Source organism: Aedes albopictus, chromosome 2 (genome assembly GCF_035046485.1).
Source record: "Aedes albopictus strain Foshan chromosome 2, AalbF5, whole genome shotgun sequence".
NCBI classification, from domain to species: Eukaryota; Metazoa; Arthropoda; class Insecta; order Diptera; family Culicidae; genus Aedes; species Aedes albopictus.
Window position 1 is genome coordinate 19,495,416 of NC_085137.1, and position 10,819 is coordinate 19,506,234.

Genomic DNA, 10,819 nt, shown 5'->3' on the forward strand with positions numbered 1-10,819 from the left:
ATGATTTTTACAGAAGTTTTAAGAAACTGACGATGGATTATCGAAAAAAAATTCCAATATATTTGGTTTGTACAATCATAAATATTGACAATTTAAGATTTAAGTTGGGCAGATTTATAAATAGATTGACTCTATGTTATTGATTGCTTGATCAATTAAAAACAAATTTGGCTTTCCATCAACAAGAAAATATACTGCTCATTAGACTTTCCGCATCATGCTCAACAGCGAACAAAGACCGATTTGTTACCCGTGATCGGCCACGGCAACTGTTGTGTTCACGTGCCATGTGGAAAATGCTCCCGATGGTGCACTCCGTTCGAATCATCGATCATCATCATTGTTATGCTATTTTTTACTTTCGCTACGAATGATAAGCCAGCGCCATCAGCCAGCGCATTGGTTTCCGATTCGTCTTGTTGTGTTCGGTAGCTACTGAATCGTTGGAATTGCCCAGAGCACAGAGAAAAACAACCGTTAATCCTGAGTCTGCAAAAAAAGAGGCTTCATGCAAGGCTTCATGTGCATGATTCAGCAACTAACATGTAGGGTACGGGGCCATTTGGGCAGACTGGTTGTATTTTGGGAGCAATTCACTTATAAATCTCCCAATTTTATAAATATCAACAGACTTAAGCGTTTGTAAAAGGTAAATTATGTTTGGTAATTTGTATGTGAAGTTGCAGTATATTAATAAGTCACACAATCAAATAATAATCGACGGAGTGATAAGCAGAAAATGTTCGATGTCCCAAGATTGGGCTTCCTGCCCAAATGACCGCTTACCCTAGCTGCTTGAAAGTAAACGGAGAATCTATAACTAGCTGAAAAGGATTGGGCTGATACAGCTGATAACGTAGGCATCTGGCGCAATATGGAAACACTGTGGGCTCTGGGGCGAAACGATTGCTTTGGAAACCGACATGAAAAAACAGTTGCGGTATACTTAATCCGTTTCCGTTGGTGGTTTAACAATCCATTCAACTGCATAAAAATATTTTCAAAATGAAGGTAGTACGTAATATAACAGACGGCGTAATATAACACAGGCATACTGATAAAGTGAGCAACAGGGCATATAGTAGTAGCAGCGGTGATGCGCCGCTGGATAAACAAAGCAAACGGAATAAACGATCAACGGGAAACGAAACGTCAGTCTTGTAAAGTATTTTGAAGGAGTAGGTTGGATTATCGCAGGGCGCATCGCTAGTGCTGAGATCCGGCCGATTCAGTTGAATCGGAATGGCCATGGTGTCCTTCCGGACACGACAATGGCACAGCCGGTAGGTAAGCTCCCATAGGAAGGTTTTGAGGAAGAGCATTTTCGGTGTTGCCGATGTGCAGAAGCAGCTGGAACAAGTAAACCGTAGTCCGGTGCAAGGGGGTTCTTGTGTGGGTTTCGGTTTTCTTTGCTGGAAGAGCACTGACTGATGACGTGGCCGCTGCGCTGTTGTGTTTTTGGAACGATGAGCAGCCCAACCCAGGGGCAAGAGTTGGCGTTTGCATAGTTTGGACTTTGGATGAGCAAATGTAGGGGGAAAATGAAAGAGTCGCGTCGTTGTGTTGTGATGTGAGTTGCAGCTGCGTTGAATGTCTTCATATGCAGGGGCGGATTGTAGTTGTTGTTTCAATTGCGAAGGAGAGGAGATGGTCCATTTCTGCTGGTTGAGATGTGTTTTTGCAGTTTTTTTGTTATTCGCTCTGCTGAAATTAATATAATTTCTGCATCCCACTCGGAAATTTCAACTAGATGTCTAACAAATATCTTCTAGGCAAAATAAAATGTCTAGTAGACATTTAAGCAGATATTTAATAGAAGTCACTTAGAAATCTAGAAATATTGACATGACAAAGAGGTACGTTTGGTTAAAGGGGCGTGAGACACCCTTTTAACGTGTTAATGCAGATTTGGTAAATATGCGGATATCAGAAGTGACTGAAATTACATAAAATATTTTATTATACATGACAAAGTAAGGTACAATGAAAAGCGAATTCCCCCGAGAGGGTAAGCCGAAACAAATAGCGAATTCCCCCGAGAGGGTAAGCTAGGCAAATTCCCCCGAGAGGGTAGCCAAAAAAGAAAGCGAATTCCCCCGAGAGGGTAAGCTGAGGCGAATTCCCCCGAGAGGGTAAGCCGAAACAAAAAGCGAATTACCCCGAGAGGGTAAGCTAGGCGAATTCCCCCGAGAGGGTAGCCAAAAAAGAAAGCGAATTCCCCCGAGAGGGTAAGCTAGGCAAATTCCCCCGAGAGGGTAGCCAAATAAGAAAGCGAATTCCCCCGAGAGGGTAAGCTAGGCAAATTCCCCCGAGAGAGTAGCCAAATAAGAAAGCGAATTCCCCCGAGAGGGTAAGCTGAGGCAAATTCCCCCGAGAGGGTAAGCCGAAACAAATAGCGAATTCCCCCGAGAGGGTAAGCTAGGCAAATTCCCCCGAGAGGGTAGCCAAAAAAGAAAGCGAATTCCCCCGAGAGGGTAAGCTAGGCAAATTCCCCCGAGAGGGTAAGCCGAAACAAAAAGCGAATTCCCCCGAGAGGGTAAGCTGAGGCGAATTCCCCCGAGAGGGTAAGCCGAAACAAATAGCGAATTCCCCCGAGAGGGTAAGCTAGGCAAATTCCCCCGAGAGGGTAAGCCGAAACAAAAAAGCGAATTCCCCCGAGAGGGTAAGCTAGGCAAATTCCCCCGAGAGGGTAGCCAAATTAGTAAGCGAATTCCCCCGAGAGGGTAAGCTGAGGCAAATTCCCCCGAGAGGGTAAGCCGAAACAAAAAGCGAATTCCCCCGAGAGGGTAAGCTGAGGCGAATTCCCCCGAGAGGGTAAGCCGAAACAAATAGCGAATTCCCCCGAGAGGGTAAGCTAGGCAAATTCCCCCGAGAGGGTAGCCAAAAAAGAAAGCGAATTCCCCCGAGAGGGTAAGCTGAGGCGAATTCCCCCGAGAGGGTAAGCCGAAACAAATAGCGAATTCCCCCGAGAGGGTAAGCTAGGCAAATTCCCCCGAGAGGGTAGCCAAAAAAGAAAGCGAAATCCCCCGAGAGGGTAAGCTGAGGCGAATTCCCCCGAGAGGGTAAGCTAGGCAAATTCCCCCGAGAGGGTAGCCAAAAAAAGAAAGCAAATTCCCCCGAGAGGGTAAGCTAGGCAAATTCTCCCGAGAGGGTAGCCAAATGAGAAAGCGAATTCCCCCGAGAGGGTAAGCTAGGCAAATTCCCCCGAGAGGGTAGCCAAATAAGAAAGCGAATTCCCCCGAGAGGGTAAGCTGAGGCAAATTCCCCCGAGAGGGTAAGCCGAAACAAAAAGCGTGATGATGATGATGATGATGATGATGATGATGATGATGATGATGATGATGATGATGATGATGATGATGATGATGATGATGATGATGATGATGATGATGATGATGATGATGATGATGATGATGATGATGATGATGATGATGATGATGATGATGATGATGATGATGATGATGATGATGATGATGATGATGATGATGATGATGATGATGATGATGATGATGATGATGATGATGATGATGATGATGATGATGATGATGATGATGATGATGATGATGATGATGATGATGATGATGATGATGATGATGATGATGATGATGATGATGATGATGATGATGATGATGATGATGATGATGATGATGATGATGATGATGATGATGATGATGATGATGATGATGATGATGATGATGATGATGATGATGATGATGATGATGATGATGATGATGATGATGATGATGATGATGATGATGATGATGATGATGATGATGATGATGATGATGATGATGATGATGATGATGATGATGATGATGATGATGATGATGATGATGATGATGATGATGATGATGATGATGATGATGATGATGATGATGATGATGATGATGATGATGATGATGATGATGATGATGATGATGATGATGATGATGATGATGATGATGATGATGATGATGATGATGATGATGATGATGATGATGATGATGATGATGATGATGATGATGATGATGATGATGATGATGATGATGATGATGATGATGATGATGATGATGATGATGATGATGATGATGATGATGATGATGATGATGATGATGATGATGATGATGATGATGATGATGATGATGATGATGATGATGATGATGATGATGATGATGATGATGATGATGATGATGATGATGATGATGATGATGATGATGATGATGATGATGATGATGATGATGATGATGATGATGATGATGATGATGATGATGATGATGATGATGATGATGATGATGATGATGATGATGATGATGATGATGATGATGATGATGATGATGATGATGATGATGATGATGATGATGATGATGATGATGATGATGATGATGATGATGATGATGATGATGATGATGATGATGATGATGATGATGATGATGATGATGATGATGATGATGATGATGATGATGATGATGATGATGATGATGATGATGATGATGATGATGATGATGATGATGATGATGATGATGATGATGATGATGATGATGATGATGATGATGATGATGATGATGATGATGATGATGATGATGATGATGATGATGATGATGATGATGATGATGATGATGATGATGATGATGATGATGATGATGATGATGATGATGATGATGATGATGATGATGATGATGATGATGATGATGATGATGATGATGATGATGATGATGATGATGATGATGATGATGATGATGATGATGATGATGATGATGATGATGATGATGATGATGATGATGATGATGATGATGATGATGATGATGATGATGATGATGATGATGATGATGATGATGATGATGATGATGATGATGATGATGATGATGATGATGATGATGATGATGATGATGATGATGATGATGATGATGATGATGATGATGATGATGATGATGATGATGATGATGATGATGATGATGATGATGATGATGATGATGATGATGATGATGATGATGATGATGATGATGATGATGATGATGATGATGATGATGATGATGATGATGATGATGATGATGATGATGATGATGATGATGATGATGATGATGATGATGATGATGATGATGATGATGATGATGATGATGATGATGATGATGATGATGATGATGATGATGATGATGATGATGATGATGATGATGATGATGATGATGATGATGATGATGATGATGATGATGATGATGATGATGATGATGATGATGATGATGATGATGATGATGATGATGATGATGATGATGATGATGATGATGATGATGATGATGATGATGATGATGATGATGATGATGATGATGATGATGATGATGATGATGATGATGATGATGATGATGATGATGATGATGATGATGATGATGATGATGATGATGATGATGATGATGATGATGATGATGATGATGATGATGAAAAAAAAATAACTTTTTCAACAACGAGAGTAGGACAGGGGGAGAATGTAGGGATTGAGAGGCATACTGATAAAGTGAGCAACAGGCAAGGGGTGGATCACTCTTGGAACATTTGATGTATCAACAAAATTGTTTGCATTCAAATGCATTTCAATGCATTCATTCATTAATTCAGTAAATATACAACCCATGGCTTGCTATAGCATTTGATGATGGATTGATTGTTGGCAGTTGACAGTTTCGAACAACAAATGAGTTTCAAATAGTGCTAACTGACTAGCATAGCGATACAATTAACTTTTGCCGCCCGAAGATCTGGTGTTATCTTATAATCCTTCGAGGATATTACTGGTTGGGGGCTGGACGATATTGTAGGGTGAAAGCACCAGACCCCTCCAAAATTCTGCTCTAATCTTCGCCACTTTATACATAAAAAATGAAGTTTGTATGGAGAGGGCGTAGAGTTGTGGCGAAGTCTAGTACTTTCACCATATTAGTAGCAATGCGAAAATAAAATTAAAAAAAAAAACTCCGGATTTGATTAGTCCGGCCGATTCCACAAGGAGGTATAGATACCAGTCATCAGGAAAAGGTTAACGAGCACACAACGGGATAGGCATCACTAGATATTTTTTGTTACCCATCATACCGCAGACCTTGTAAATGATTACGATCATAGGTCTTCGTGTACCAGGCGTAACAAATTCCCATTTTAGGTCGAATCATGTGCTCGACAGGTATGCCAATTGAGATGCAGAGTTCTACTCATCAAGGGGTAGTAGTAGAATGGCAACTAAATTGCCGGATCGACATTAACTTTTCTGAAGTAATAAAAATTCTATTCTTACTATATGTGAAGAACTAACTCAACCCTTCAGGACGCGTGCCATTGTAATAAATACAGCACTACCAAAACATCTCGTTCATCTTATACAGCGCTAGCGCCGTGCAGTTTCAGGATCGAACAGGCGTGCTTCCTGAAAGGTTAATATTCACATATAGTGCTTCTATATTACTATATTTTATTCTTTGTTTAACATTGATTCTTTTTCAGTTTAACTGTAGTAGGGATTGTACTTTTTTGGGGTAGTTGCACCAGGCATCAGGTCACAGTCATAGCCAGATTGTGGACGTCGAGTACCAGTATACTCTTATTTGTGGAGAAACCTGTCCAACAGTCGTTTCCATCCGCAGTTAAAACTGCTCCTACAAAAAATTTCGCATTATAAGTTTGTCTACCTTAAATTAATAAAACTTACTCACGATTTCGGTCCATTTTTCCATTTTAACTATGATAATTTCTGAATTTATAAATATAGCATCCATCACAACGATTTTCTCCAACACTTTTGGTTTGACATTCGCGTATACGCGTATATTTCAATGCTAAGTAGATGGAAAAACATTAAAATGCATTTTCATACATTAAATGCAAATCGAATGCACATTCAAAGAGTGATCTGCCCCTTGGCAACAGGGCATATAGTAGTAGCAGCGGTGATGCGCCGCTGGATAAACAAAGCAAACGGAATAAACGATCAACGGGAAACGAAACGTCAGTCTTGTAAAGTATTTTGAAGGAGTAGGTTGGATTATCGCAGGGCGCATCGCTAGTGCTGAGATCCGGCCGATTCAGTTGAATCGGAATGGCCATGGTGTCCTTCCGGACACGACAGGCACGTTTCACACTAAAACTGCATAGCACATTCAAAATCAACGATGAGTGAAGCCCAACGAAAAGATATCCGCACATATTCGTTGGTAAAAATCTATCTGATAGATTTCATAGAGCCATTTTTCGAAACGACAACATTGTTAATGATGATATTCATTTTCACGGGTTAAAACGCCACCTCGTAAAATGGGCTATTGCAGCCTGTAGTATATATAGTGAAGTACAAAATAATTGTCAAGTCTTTATTTGAAAATTGAAGCATAAAATTATTCAGTTTGAAATAGCAAATTTCTTTTAGTGCATTTGCCTACACTGGCAGTCGACATAACGGATCTGTGAAATGACAGATGCGACGAGCATGAAGAAAACCGACGAAGAAAGCGAAGCTTTAGGCTTCCTCGGTTTTTCACTCACTCGTTCTTCTTTTGACGGATTTTGAGACGAACGGACGTGTTCGTGCTGCGCTCCGTACCCGCGGAGATTTAGCAGTGTTTGGATTCAGTTTACGACAATGGCGCAGCCGGTAGGATTGAATTTGAATGAGATTTGGAATGGGTTTGAGTTTTACTTGAATTTGGATTTAGATTGGATATGAAGCGGAGTCGGATTAAACTTTTACTAGATACAGGTTGGATTTGATTTATACTATGATGGACTAGATATGGAATGGGTTTGAATTCGCTGGGAATGGGATGGATTTGGATTGGATTCACATTGTTCATAAATTGGATTGAGTTAAATGGTATTAGCTTCGATTTGAATTTGAGTTGGATTTGGATTAGAGTTGTATTTGAAATGGATAAGATTTGGATTTGATATGGATTGACTTTGAATTGGATTTAGTTTTAATTTGCATTACATATCGATTGGATTTAGACTGCATTATGATTAGGTTCAAATTTAATCGGATTTGGATTTGAAATAAGTTTTACTGGTTTCTTATTGCCAACCGATTTAGGTTGAATTTGAAATGGATTTTGTTTGGATTTGGATTGGCTTTGAATTTAATTTCGATTGGGTTTGGTTTGGATTTGAGTTGGTTTTATGTGCATAAAAGTTTGAATTTGATTTGGTTTCAGATTGGATTCGAAATTGGATTGAATTTGAATTGAATTTGGATTGGATCGAATTTAACTGGGATTAGATAAATTGGATTCGAACTTGGGTTCGATTTGGATTAAATTTGAATTGGATAGAATTTTGATTGGTTTTGGATTGTATTTTATTGGGGTTAGATTGAATTTTGATTATATTCTGAGTGGATTTGATTTGGACTAGATATGAATTGGTTCGAATTGGATGTGGATAACATTTGGCTTGAATTTAAATTGGATTCATATTTGAATAGAAATTATATTGAATTTTAATTGGTTTTGGACTGTATTTGTATTTGAATTTGATTTTGATTGGACTTATATTGAATATGAACCTTGATATGTACGAATATGAAAAAGATTAAATTTGGACTAGATTCGAGTCGGAGATGGATCATAATTGTATAGAATTATAAATGGAATTAGAATTGGATTTAAACTGGATATGAATTGAATCTGGATTGGATTAGTATAGAATTTGGGTAAGATTTGGTTTTGATTTTCAATTAATTTTGATTGAGTTGGGTTGGATTCATGTTGAATGCAAATTTCATTGGAATTGGACTTGATTTGGATTGAATCTTAATTGAGTTCAGATTCCAAATCGATTTTGGTTGTTTCAACATAAGATTTTGATTTGATCTAGATTGGCTTTGGATTGAATTTGAATTAGATTTAGATAGGATTCATGATGGATATACAAATGATAAAATTTGGATTGATTTCGGATGTGATTCGATTTTGGATTGAACTCGAATTGGGTTCGGAATGAAATTGGATTGGATACGATAGTGACTTAGATTGCATTGGGATTGGATTGATATTTGATTATGATTGAATTGAACTTGGATTAGATTTGGATTGCAGTTTTTGGTTTTGAATTAAATTAGTGGATTCCGATTTCAATGGAATTGGGTTGGATTTGGATTGTCATTTGATGTTAATTAAATTTATTTAGTTCAAATTTTGATTTGACTTGAATTGAATTTGGAATAAACTTGTATTACATTTAGCTTGGATTTGAATTACATTTGGCTTGGATCGGATTGAATTTAGAATTCGTTGGGATTGGACTGGATTTTAATTTAATGTTGATAAGTTTCGGTTTGTATTTCGATTAAAGAAAAATTTAAATTGGATTTCATTTGGATTATATAAAATTTGGATTTGGAATGAATTGAGAATGAATCGTATTAAATTTAAATTGCGTTTATATTGAACTTATTTTTGGATAGGATTGGATGCGTTTTTTTATTCAATGTAAATCAACAATACATTATTACTGATTTTGCCGTAGACAGGCATTTGATGGACTCAACAAAGTATGGTTTATAGGTTGTTTTGCACAGTGAATATTTTTGAATAGAAGTCCAATTTTTCTTCTAATCTGATTTTATAGGAAGAGTAGAGGAGGGGGATAATGTAGTATATATAGTGAAGTACAAAATAATTGTCAAGTCTTTATTTGAAAATTGAAGCATAAAATTATTCAGTTTGAAATAGCAAATTTCTTTTAGTGCATTTGCCTACACTGGCAGTCGACATAACGGATCTGTGAAATGACAGATGCGACGAGCATGAAGAAAACCGACGAAGAAAGCGAAGCTTTAGGCTTCCTCGGTTTTTCACTCACTCGTTCTTCTTTTGACGGATTTTGAGACGAACGGACGTGTTCGTGCTGCGCTCCGTACCCGCGGAGATTTAGCAGTGTTTGGATTCAGTTTACGACACAGCCTACATCCCAAATTGCACTGAAAAACAAGAAAACCCAAATTTGAGTATTTTTAAACTCACTTCTGAGTTCTTTTTTGCATCCTCTTTCATTCGCTCTCTTTGTTGTTGTCAAAGAGTGAATAGCCAAACATCCCAACTTTGAGAGATCGATGCGGGAAGCCAAAATTGAGTAAGTGACATAGAACCGAAAGTTGAGTAAATTTAACTGACGGTTGAGTAAAAAAAACTTCGACTTTAGGTACTTTGGCCAAGTACGCCTAAATGCAAACTACCTACCTTAACATCAACTCCATCAACTCAAAATTGGCTTCCCGCACGCAACCTCGAAGTTGGGTGGATTGAATTCACTTTTGGGTACTTTTGTTTCTCCGTGTGGACTAACACACTTTTTTGGTACGCCTAAATCACTTTTTTGCTACGCCTAAACCGTTTAAATCCCGTTTACTAAGATCCTAACTAAAAACACTTTCGCCAGATCTCCAAGTAAAGAGCTCGCTGAACTGTCAGTTGTTAGCTTCGTGACGTCAACTTGCACACACTAAGATCAGCTCGGTATTTTCCCCATCTTTTTACTGAGTTCTCAACAGCAGATTTAACTCGGTACGCTCGGTTATTCCTTTTGTTGAATACTCTGTAAATGAGTTAACGAGCTCTGCAAATGAACTGTCAAAAATTACAGATGAACGGTAAATATCGTTACTGATGAACGGTAAATATTGATTACCGAGTGTACCGAGTTCAATCTGCTGTTGAAAACTCAGTAAAAAGCTTGGTAAAAAGATGGAAAAAATACAGAACTCTGCGAAAAATTTACTGAGCTGGAAAATTAGAATCTTAAGCCTGTAACACATAGCATCCGTTCCGTCGAGGTTTGCGTTGTTTTGACAGTTTTACCATGGGAAATGTGT

At 38.4% G+C, this 10,819-nt stretch overlaps 1 long non-coding RNA gene across 1 annotated transcript in view; it reads left to right on the forward strand.

Annotated features, from left to right (window-relative positions):
- Positions 1 to 10,819, forward strand: part of LOC134287444 (uncharacterized) — a 443,288-nt gene that overhangs the window by 235,140 nt on the left and 197,329 nt on the right. The window lies entirely within an intron of this gene.